We start from the raw sequence: 12479 nt of genomic DNA, 5'->3' as shown, positions 1-12479 counted from the left end.
TGTGCTGTCGGGGGGTGGGGAGATGGCTCTCCAGTTCGGCCACCAACCAGCCTGCTGCGTGACCGCGTGCACAGGCAAATGCCCTCTCTGGGCCTCCAAATGCCTCTGGAAAATGGAATGGATGACTGAAGAACTTCTCTTTAGCTCTGAAATTGGAAGATTCTAGTGGATGAGAATGGGAGCCTACAGCGCAGCCCACGCCCAGATGTACCACTGACTTGCTGAGCTGCGCTGAGTTGCTAAGTAAAATCACAGCTATAAAAAGAAAAAGGCACAACCACCAACGTGATTTGAATGCTTTTAAAATGTGGATTATTATTAATGATATTTTCTTCCACAGTATATGAGAGAGGAAAGAAGGTCTCAGAGAGGCTAATTTGCTCCATGTTACCCCCAGAATATGGGGAAGCTGGGGTTTAACTCATGCCTGGTTCCAAAGTCCAAGCTTTTAAATACAGTGCCATATTGGAAGGCTTCATGAAAAAAGGAGACTTTCCGGATAAAGCCTAGATCTAAAGAAAGTATGGAAGGCATTTCAGAGAGAAGCGTGTATGCCCATCTCATAAATATCCAGCATTAACTTTCTTTTGGTTCAGTTCTGGCTACTTGCCTTGCAGCCACATATCCAAACAAGCTGACTATGTCCCTAACAGTGCTATATGTTCCCCAAACCCTGCTCATTTTCTTTCTGGGCACACAAGAACATTAAATTTTTAGCATCCCTTAAAGTTAAAGTGGGAACAAGGGGTTGGGTTCCGGCCAGTGGGATGTGGGCAGAAATTCTATATACCATCTCAGGGTGGCCATAAAATCCTGTGTGCTCTGCTCTCTTTCCTCCCATTCAGGCAACTGGAAGTGAAGGATTCTGGGAATAGCAGCACCCTGATAAGAGTCACAACCTCCGAGTTGTCACATTGAGGGCAGCCTTATGGAAGGCCACCCCACTTGCACTGGACTATAGTAAACTGAGAAACCTTTATTTTGCATCCTCCTGAGATTTTTAGGTTGTTTGTTTTAGCTTCTTAAATTTGGATCGTAATATTAAGGCTAGAATACTTTCAGTAGAATACTCCTAGTCAGTAGGCTGGCCAGTGGTAACAGGAGTGGCACATTACTTTTTTGCTTGTCCAGGATCCAACACCTTTTCTTCTTTCTTCTGAATCCGATTCCCAACACTCCCTCTCTAGTGCTTTGATTTTCCTGAACTTTAGTCCACAAGGTTTTAAAAAGGGGTACCACCGTCCCTTGTCAGCCCTGAAGCCTGTCTACATATTCCAGCCTCACAGAGCCAAATAAGAGGCAATCCTGGGACTTTTTTCCTAAAAATATTGTGAACGAGAAATCCTTTTTCCACTGGGAAGGCTAAGCTGGATAGCACTAAGTCTGGAGCAGCCATAAGTTCACCATAGAGAAGAGCCTGCCCTAGAGTAAGGTTAGCATGTGGGACCCCAGAACTCTACGAGGGGCAGGGACCAGGGAGCAAGAGGACAGAAGAGGGAGACTGGGAGGTGCATAGCTGAGCCAGAAAGAAAATGGAGGCAGGGAGACAAAGGGTGGCCAGGGGAGCAGGAGCGAGCTGAGGCGAGGCAGGAAGAGAAAGGTGTATGAAGTATGAAGGACAATGGGATGGAGAGCTGGAGCGAGGGGCCGAGCAATAGGCTTGAGGGCAGGAGACAGAGAGAATAGGATGAGAGAGAGAAATGGGTAGCGACAGAGAGAATGACAGAGAGAGAGAGAGAAATACACTTAAACATATCAATATTAAAAATACTGAAACCAAAGGGGCTCCTGCCTGGCTCAGTGGTTGAGCATCTGCCTTTGACTCAGACTGTGATTCCAGGGTCCTGGGATTGAGTTCTGCACCAGGCTCCCCACAGGAAGCCTGCTTCTCCCTCTGCCTGTGTCTCTGCCTCTCTCTGTCTCTCATGAATAAATAACTAAAATCTTAAAAAAAAAAAAAAATAGGAGCCAAATTCTCTTTTGCATTTATCCATTTTCATTGAGATCTTGCCACTTGCTACACTGATTTTTTCCCATTTTCTAAGACAACCTTAAAAATATATAAAAGCAATGTGTGAGCATCAAAACATGGGCACATAATTATGTAAGACAGTCAACAAAAATGAATTGGCTACTTTTTACCAAAATGAGAATTTTCCAATATTCAGAGCACCTCTATCAACTTATCCTTTTGGTCTTTCCCCATTGACTTCTTCAATCCTCTCCTAGCCTGGGATTCCATTCTATCATGTTTTCTGGCTGATTCTTTCCTCTCTTTTCATCTTGTTTCCTATTCTAATAAGTTGTCTGGGCTTTATCACCTTTTCCTGATGCAAAATGCCTTGTTTCTGCCTTTCACATAATCATTTAGTATTCTGCAAGGTCCCAGGGTCAGTTCCTCTAGCCCCACTGTGGCTCTCAGCACTATGAGGTACATGAACCTGATCCCATGGGCTGCCAGCTCTAGCAGCTGCCACTCAAATCACCCAATGTGAGTCATCAGGGAGCTGAGATTCATTGTCCTGAATCCCCCTAACATCATATCCTCAAGAGTGGAAGCAAGGGGAGCAGGAGCGAGCTGGACTATATTTTGTTGGCTATTTTGTTGGCTCAAAATGCAAGTCAATGTCAAATTTCCAAGGGCAATAAAAAGATGAAAATGTGCTTACCATGAAGAACAGACACAAGAGAGACAGAGACACAGAGTCATAACGTGTATGAACATGGGGGTATATATTCTAGAAGGAGGGGTTAGAAGGCAAATCAAAGGATCCAGGTCTCAAATGCACATAAGGAAATAAAACACTGGCTTTCTCTATCTAGAGCCAGAAGAAAAATGAAGCATCAGAATTTTAAGAGGCAAAAGAAAGAAGATACCTTAGCAAGAGCCAATGAAACAGTTTCACAGCTGGGGACCAAATGTCATCTCTTCTCTCAGTGAAAGCACCTGAAGTGGAGTAGCCAACAGGGAGTCCCTGCACTCCAGGGACTTATTTATTTTGTCAGCATTTTTCATAGCCATTCAAGCAAAATGATATGTATGACATTTGGGCACAAGGTCTTTTTCAAAGAGAAAAATCAACCCAGCCAAGCTAGTTTTCCTCATTCACCAGCCACCACCCACCCACTGCCAGCCCTCTACCATTCACTCACAGAACCACAGCCAGGAAACTGTTCCATACAACCCCAGAGGCTTGGTTTTCATCTGCTACTCTTATGCATAATTTAGTAACATACACAATTCCTGTCAACAGTGGCCTTACTTTTTCATGTATCAGTGAATTTTAAGGCTTTATAAAAATCTGGATTCAGATGAAAAGACTGTAGACAAAGAGCTCAGGTTTCTTTTTTTCTAAAAAGAAGCAAAAATTGTATTTTCTATAGAAAGTTGAGTGGTTTGGGTTTTCTTTTTCTTTTTTTTCTTTTTTTGTGGGGAGTGGGGGTAGTGTCCTTAAGAAAGCACTCTTGATGAGATTTAAGATGATCTAACTCCTTCCTTCATCGGGAACTCCACACTCAGGGGACCCAAGGGACTAATGTAGCCCCTCCACTTTGAAAAGGGTAGGGAATCTGAATCCTTGCTCCTCTTACTAACCTATGAAATGTAATGGCACTTGAGCAAAAACCCAATATCCCTTTTCTCTTATTCTCATGCTCTGCTCCACACCCACAGCTCCAGTAACTGCCCTGGCTCCTCCTTTTATTTAAGGCAATAATCCTCCCTCTAACCCACCCACCCAAACTACCCATGGTCACAAGGTCCTTGACCCCTCCAACCCTCTTCACTTCCACCAAAGATATCCACCCAGTCTTCCAACATCTGAAACTAAAGGTGAAAAGAGAGGAAAAGTGTGCCCGTGTTCCTCCAAACTCAAAGCAGAACAATGTCCTGCCTCTTCTTGATCTTTAACCACTGAAAAGGGTTATACTCATTCACCGGTAGCTGGTCTAAGTTGCATGTTCTTGGTGGCTGCAAACCTCTTTTTTTCTGCAGTAGCTACAGAACCTTTCCCTGGGCCTCCTATGAGGAATGTGATCCTAATGTCTTGTACCAATGCTAGCAAAAATCCAACTGTGAGAGAGAATTATAAGATGTAACATTATATAGAAAACTATTAGCTTTGTTCTCGTCATTATAGCTTTAAAAAATAGATATAAGGGGCACCTGGCTGGCTCAGTAGTTAAGTGTCTGCCTTTAGCTCAGGTCATGATCTCAGGGTCCTGGGATCGAGCCCCACATCATGCTCTCTGCTCAGTAAGGAATCTGCTTCTCCTCCTCCATCTGTGCTTGTGTTATCTCTCTCTCAAATAAATAAATAAAATATTTTTAAAATGTATAATATTTAAAAAATAGAAAAAATCTTTCTATTAAGACACCCTAAAATATAATTTTCATTTTATTTCCAAATATCTGCTTGCTTTGTCAAGGCTCAGGCGACCATTTATTAAACATTAACCTGGCTACATGTGCAAGGATTCATCCATTCACAGATGTTAACCCCAGGCTGAATTTACCTTCAGTGTCCCCTGAAAGACCAAAGGAGAACTTTTGCCCATAACCTACAACCACAATAATAACAGTAATAATAATAATAGCCATCACAACCTGCCATGCATTTTACATAAATAAATGTAATTATCACAAAAACGCTGTGGGAGATACTATCATTTCCTCCATTTTATAGATAAAGAAACTGAGGCAGAGCAGATAAGTAATTCATCCAAGGTCACACAACCAGCTGAGCCAAAATCTGAATCCAGATCTCTAATTCAAGAGCCCATGATTAAGCATTCCATTCCACTATTTCCCTGTGCCCATTTAAATAATGTATTTTGTTATACAACGTTAGATAGATAATGTATTTCTAATGAAACTTTCTGAAAAAGCAGCACCTAAGAAGAAAAAAAAGCAGGTTGGTTATGCTCAGCCAAAGAAATCAGTAAAGATTATTTTGCTCAAATCTTTCATGGGATAAATCATTCCATTATGTTTATGGCCCTATGTCAAAAGAGGACAGTTTGACTATTTCCTGGAGTCCTCTGGTTTTTAGTGGGTCCCAAGTGAGAAATCTGCTGGAGACTTTTCAATGTTGCACAAAGCTGCCAATCACACTTATTGACTTTCTGCCCTACAAACAGTGGGAAGAGTGACTTCATCCCCCAATCAGCATAACAGATCTTGACACTGAATGAGCAAAAGCTTTTTGCACTCCAGAAAAGCAATTATTTTCTGAAGAAAAAAAAAACAGTCAATTTCTTAGGCATAATGAACCCACCTATTAATCTTGTCCAGCTACTCTTGCTAATTCTGAAAATAGGAAAGTAGTCACGCCTAGTTGGTCTCAGATTTAAAAACCATGCACGTCATCAAAAACAAGAGACTTTTCAACTTTGTCCTTCAATTGGCCATGCTTTTTTTTTTTTTTCTAAGATTTTATTTATTTATTCATGAAAGACACAGAGAGGGAGAGACAGACAGAGACACAGGCAGGGGGAGAAGCAGGCTTCATGCAGGGAGCCCGATGTGGGACTTGATCCCGGGACTCCAGAATCACGCCCTGGGCGAAAGGTGGCACTAAACCACTGAGCCACCCGAGCTGCCAAAGGCCATGCTTTTCTGTGAGCAACTACTTAGGCATAGACCGGTGGAGAAGAGAAGCTATTTAATTACCACTTTAAATCAGGGTTTTGGGTTTTGTTGTTGGCTATCTAAATATCTAAATACCATTGACTAAGGCACAGAGCCTTTAGTAATTATAATATTCACTTCCTTGGGTCACTCATAACAATCCTTAATATTAATGTGGGGAGCCTGAGGAAGGAGTTCTATTTTTAATGTTTTTACAAGACTGTTATTGTTGATGAATGAATTGCCAGGCTGTGCATCAATCCCAGATAACTAGTTCTGCTCATACATTTTTTTCCAGTGATTAGTGCAAATCTGCCCTCTGCTATTCAAAGTGTCTACAGATTTCAATTTAAAAGAGAGGTAAGGAACACCTGGGTGGCTCAGTTAAGCGTCTACCTTTGGCTCAGGTCATGATCCCAGGATCCTGAGATAGAGCCCTGTATCTGGCTCCCTGCTCAGTGGGGGGCCTGCTTCTCCCTCTTCCTTTGCCTGCAGTTCCCCTTGCTTGTGCTCTCCCTCTCTCTGTCAAATAAATAAATAAAATCTCTTTTAAAAAATAAAGGAGAGGTAAGTATAAAAAGAAAAAATGCCTAATGGGTCGATGTCTATAGAAGATAAAACAGTTGTAGAGAAATCCAAAGAATGTTCTGAAGATTTGGGAAAATAGTGACATGAAAATGAGATACAAATAACTTGATAAGCATTTGATACTTTATATATGATAGTACAGCACTGCACTATCTTGCTTACCCTACATGTTCATTCTATTTTTATATTTTGAGGGCCGATATATAGTACAGTTTCTGCTATGGGAGGATGATTTAATAAGACTTATGTTTTCAAAAGTGCCACCATTGGCTGTCATACAGAACCAATCAGAAGGGAGCAATGTCAGAGTTTAGAACAGCTCAGAAAAAAAAAAAAAAAGAACAGCTCAGAACAAGAGTCCAGATGCTGTTTCAGTAACATTCAACATGGTGGCATGCCAGAAGGATGAGAATTGGGGTGAAGGGAAGTAGATGGTTTGATAAAGATATGTAGGAGTGGTGTGATCAGGTACTCATGTTGGATTGGGTATAGGATGACAAAGAGGAAGGAGTTAAGATTTCTGGTTTAATGGATGGTAGATGTGTGCCCTGAGAGAGGACATACTAGTGGAGGAGAGAGTTTGCAGAATAAGATGAAAGACACATTTGGGACCTGTTGAGTGTGAGGTACCTGTAAGGCATCCAAATAGACATGACACTAAAGTGACTACCTATGTACTGTCACCCCAGAGGCCCAGGGAACAAATTTGTCAACCTACTACATACCAGACACTGGACAAGATACTGGGGATAGAGTAGGGAAAAAGTTAGCTCTCACCCTCATCCTATGGAACTTAGAGTCTAGGTAGAGAAAGAGACATTAGACAAGGAACCCCCCCCAAAAAAAAATGAATAAATAGAGCCGTGAAAACAAGGTATTGGCAAGGGCCAATTACATCAAGTGATGCTAAGAGATGGAGAAGGATACAGACAGGGCCTTCTATTGGATTTGGTCTCTTGGAGGTCACTGGAATCTTGATAGGAGCTACTTCAGTAGAATACCAAAGACAAAAGCCAGATTCAAGTGAGTCAAAGAGAAAACCATAAAGTGAGAAAGTAGAGGGACTGACTATGAGACATTTGTTCAAAAAGTGTTACTGAGAAGGGGAGCAACAAAATGGAGCCATGGCTAGAAAGAGACATAGGTCAAGGAAGAGTTCTTTGAGAAGGATGATTTGAAAGCATGTCTGTATGTTTCTGGGACTATTCCAGCAGAAAGGGAGAGTGTGATACACTAGAGAGAGGAAGCTGTGAATAAGCCCGTCAATAAGACCAGAGAAATAATCTGGGTTATTCTTCAGAGAGATAGTGATGGAAAGGAGCATTAGGGGGCTTCTGAGGTAAACGTAATGCTCTGTTTCCTCATCTAGGTACTAGCTAAATAAATATGTTCATTTTGTGAAAATGTATCAAGAGGTAAACTTATTTGGGTTGGGCTCTTTGCTGTATATATACGGTGTGTCAATAAAAAGAGGGATTTTTCTTTAAGCAGAGGATTGAAAAAGAGGAAACAAATAATCATTTTTGCAAATGATATGATTATCTACCTAGAAAATCCTGACAAACTTATAAACTATTATGAGTAAAAGGAAAATTTAGCAAACTGGTTGCATATAAGACAAGTGCAGTAGAACAACAACAAGTCAAGACATAATTTTTAACTTCACCATTTACAACAGAAATAAAACCTGTAAAAATACCTAGTAAGAAGTCAAAAGAATATCTGCTCAAGTTGGATACAGGAAATTATGACATTTTACAAAAAGATATTAAGAAAAAACTAAATAGACCAATGCATGCATTAATGAATAGGAAGATCTGATTTTTATAATGATGTCAATTCTCCCCCAATTGATCTAGAAACCCAATGAAACTCCAACCAAAACCCCAACAGGATTTTGTGAAATTTGCCAACTGATTCTAAAATACATAATATTTTAGAAGAGCCAGTACACTTGTAAAAAAAGAAAGGAGCATTTGCTCCACCCATGTGTCAGGACTAATTATAAAGCTAGGTAACTAACCTGTGAAGTAACTAGGCCAAGGTAATGTTGGCATAAAGATTATCTGAACAGTGAGTCTAGAAACAGATCATCCCATATTTGGAACTTAGTCATATGACAAAGGGGCCTGTATAATTTATTGTCCGAACTGCGACACTTATATGGGGAACTATTTTTTTCATAATTATGTCAGGCCAACAAATGCAAACCACTATTAAACTGGACAAATGAGAATATATCCTCAGTATATCTGTGGCAAAGTTTGAAGAGAACAAGTAGGAATAGCCTTTGATGGGAACAAAGACACTTCATCTACAGACGCATGTTGGAAATGGAGTATAGATAAAGATGCAAGAGGGCTGTTAGGTTTGATGATAGGTATTTGCCTTACTACTTTTATTTTCCTAATAAATTGCGAGGCGAGGGCATCAGCTGAGGGTAAATGGAAAAGAAGCCTAGGAAGCTGGGAGCAATAGTAGTCTAGAAAGTAGAATAAATATACTAAGCAAGTATAAGAATTGCCAGGTAGCATCAACGATTAATTTTAGATTTATGTCATGAATTTATAGTTCAATGAGGACTTTTATGTATTTTTCTCTTGCAATATTTAGCTGCTTAAATAACTACACTGACACATTATGAAATCTAAACTAGTTTTTTTAAAAAAAAAAAAAAAAGGAAAGTAATGAGAAAAGGGATATTGTGAATAATGAAAATGTGGTGGGGAAATGGTTAGGTCTGCAAGGCTGATGGGACCAGAAAGAGTGAGCAGGGAGGATGGGATAGATATCAAAGAGCAGGCTCCCTAAAATGAAGATGTCAGTGATGGTGCCATTTTTTGGCAATAAAAGGTCATGGGACCATGGGAATGGGGGATCTAGGAATAATATTTGGGTCACAAAGTCATGGATCATAAAATGTTACAGCCAAGGACCAGAGAGGTAAAGTGATGTGCCCAAAGTGTTAAGGGAGAACAATTACTGAGCTCTTTCTATTTGCCAAGCGCACAGAAGTAAAGAAGCAGTAAGTATTGCTGGTGTACTGCTGAAAGGCATCCTTACTTCTTGGCAGTTGCAATCCCTCCATCACTCATTTTGTTAACTTGGAGGCCCAATAGGAGGCAAGAAAAGACACCCTTCTCCTTTTTGTTTTTAAATCATTATGTGAGCCATCTAAGGAAATTAACAATAAAATATTAGTAATTAATAATAAAGCCACTAAATGTTTGCCATGTGTAAACACAGTGGTAGCTGCTTTGGTCGTATTCTGGGTGGAATATAGCTGACCTCTTCCTTAGAAATACATTAAGTCTATCATGAGAAGTGGACTCACAAAAAGAAACTAAATTAATAGCAGAAAATTATGGGGAAGAGGTACTCAACTCTGCATATAAGAGACTGTTAGTAGCTTAGAGTGATAGCACCAGCAGGTGGTCTAAGGGTTTTGAGCCAACACCGTCATCATCCTAAGTAAACAATATTAAGTAAATGTGTGTTCCTCACAGACATAGCTGTGAGACAAATCCTCACAGCTCCTAAACTGCCACTCCAAGCCACACCCACTTGGCATTACACCTCCCACTACAGGTTAGCTAAAATCTTCTAATGTTCTCTGATCCATCCTAGCCCACATCACCAGAAGGAGGAGAGCTTCAAGTTCATTTTGGATTCTGTGCTGATAATGAAAGAAGCAAGTGACAAGGGAAGGAAGGAAGGAAGGAAGGAAGGAAGGAAGGAAGGAAGGAAGGAAGGAAGGAAGGAAGGAAGGGGCGAGCAAGCAAATGGGGGCTGAAAAGGAATCAGTAATTCAGATTGCTCCAAAACGCAAGTTTTGATGTGAATCTGGTTGAACTTTCTTCTCTTTCTCCTTTCCAAAGTCCTAAGGATTTGGCAAGTCAGTGTGAGAAATGTGAGTTTGTTTCAAGTGTGACCAAGTAGCCAATGAGATTGATTTCCTGGCCAGGTATACCTGAAAGTCAGACCAATGGTGCCTTAGTCATAACAATGCCAGCAGCGGGGAATCACACATGTCAGAGCTGCCGGAGGAGTTTCCTTTCATGCACATGATAGCAGGGCTCCATCTCACCTCTCTTTACAATGAGATTTCTGGATCAACTCTGTTGTTCCCACAAATAGACGTTTACATAACTGAGAAAAAAAAAAAAAAAGAGCCAAGATATAACTGCCTTTGGCTTTCTAGGAGGATTGTTCAACTTTTTTTTTCATTATTATACTGAAAATGTTTTAAAGGTTTTATAATCACCCTCACTTTCAATGTAATAAAAATCGCTGACTTTCTTTGTAAAACAAATAAATAAATAAACAAGGTAAGTAGGAACTACATGTCATTCACTTTTTAAATTATTTGCTGCTGCATACTACAATACTCTGAGTTTCCTCAGACCCCTAGAGAATGGTGAGGGGAATTAAGAGGCATTCACACACCTGCAGGGCCAGAGATATTTATGATATGTGCTTACGTGCCTAGAATGTTCTGCTCTTATCACCCTTCCTGGTCAGAAACGCCCAGGGATTAGGTCTCTGCTAATCAGCTTCCTGTAGCCTAGTCACCTCCTAAATATTTTCACTATGTTTCTACCTGACTACAAGCTTCAATTCCCCTTCTCAGTGCTCCTGAGAGAGTAAGTATTCCCATTACAACTATGAAGACCAAGGAATCCATCTTTGTGGGAACCACGTGACCATCAATGCAGAGAGCTTCCTAGGGAGAAGGACATAAGGCAAGCACTTAGCTCTGGACAGGAATGAGGAAGCCCAAGAACTTTGTGCTGGGCTATCTGTCCCCCACCTGGTTCTAGAGGCCTGACACTTAAGCAGGGGCTGAGTAAGGAGAAAATGGGAATGACTTTTAAGGTCTAATTACCTGGAAAAGTTTGAAACCCATAGGGTCCCAGGCTGCACCAAGGATCCAATGAGTCAGAATTTTGGTGAGCAGTACCTTACAAAATATATTTTGTAAAGCTCCAGAACAGATTCGTATATACAGATAAGGTTGCAAAACTTTGCCCTACCTTCTTAGTACCAAGAAGTAGGCCCTCAGACTTCACAGAACATCAGTGTTTCTGCCTCCTTCCTTGACTCTAGACCTAATGGTGAGAGTGCATGTGTGACAACCTGCCCTCCTTGAGGTGAGAATGCCAACAGGATGTCAAACATCATATGCCATTGAGATGAAAGGCTGAACGCTATGCTCCACTCACATGGAGCTCCATTGGCTTCACAGTAGAGTAAAAGAACCAAGGGCCAGCTCCTGAAGAAAATCTATTGGTTTTACTCTCAGTTAATACAGATTTCTGACCTGCACAGTTTTGAGACAATGCATTAGGAGCATTAGAGCATCAGCATCAATTTGCTGAGTGGAAGACAGCTGGGGGGGGGGGAGGGGGGCATGTGTCTAATGAGAACACCCGCTCACAAAGCCAAGAAGAAAACAAGGCTCATTTCAGCTCTGTTTGAATAACTGATGGGTGAACTCTCAAAGTAAATGACCTGGTTCCTCCAGTGGTACCAGAGCCACAAGATATTTCTGTTCCTAGGCAACAGACAGATGCCTTTATTTCTCATCATTGCTCGGACTGGAATAATTCAATTCCCTGTTGCCCTTAGAGCCCAACCTCTGCTTCCTACTTCTCTGTGGAACAGAGTCTGAAATGGTGCCCTGCCCCTTCCCCGATGCTCTCTCACACACAGACCGTGATTTTCTGAAAGACTCAATCCTGTTCTTTTTGAGCACAAGGAAAGGAACATAATCTAGAACGCCATCTGCCATCCTGAAATAGCCCATAGTGGCACTATTTTTACCCAGTAATTATCAAACAAATAGAGTCATTTGAAAGAGTCACAGCTGTTCCTCAGTGTTATCTCAGTACAAATATGACACGGTGCGTGCTGAGTTTGTTTTCTGCTTTGTGTCTCATGTACACAGAGGCAGCGATAATTTCTCAACCTCCCATCAGAACACAAGTCAAAGTGTGTACTCCACAACTGAGTCACTCTCGGGCAAATTAAAAATCTCTCGTTATCTTGATTACATGGTCGGGGTTTCACTAAATGTGATTCTCATTTAGAAAGTGAATGTAATGAACTATTTCAGAGTGAGTGCTAGGAAGCTTTTCAATCCCACAGAAAACATCAAGTTCTGTCCTGGTTAAATGCAACCTAGAAAAATGTTTGGTATTCATGATATATATATTCATGTTCATATACATGAGCACTTTTAACAAAGAAGCAAGATTCTGCA

At 40.9% G+C, this 12479-nt stretch overlaps 1 protein-coding gene across 8 annotated transcripts in view; it reads right to left on the bottom strand.

Moving 5' to 3' along the window:
• Nucleotides 1-12479, bottom strand: part of SYT16 (synaptotagmin 16) — a 234343-nt gene that overhangs the window by 184913 nt on the left and 36951 nt on the right. The window lies entirely within an intron of this gene.

Source organism: Canis aureus, chromosome 9, assembly GCF_053574225.1.
Source record: "Canis aureus isolate CA01 chromosome 9, VMU_Caureus_v.1.0, whole genome shotgun sequence".
Taxonomy (NCBI): Eukaryota; Metazoa; Chordata; class Mammalia; order Carnivora; family Canidae; genus Canis; species Canis aureus.
The sequence above is the reverse complement of the archived record's forward strand: the minus strand, read 5'-3'. Positions and strand labels throughout refer to the sequence as shown.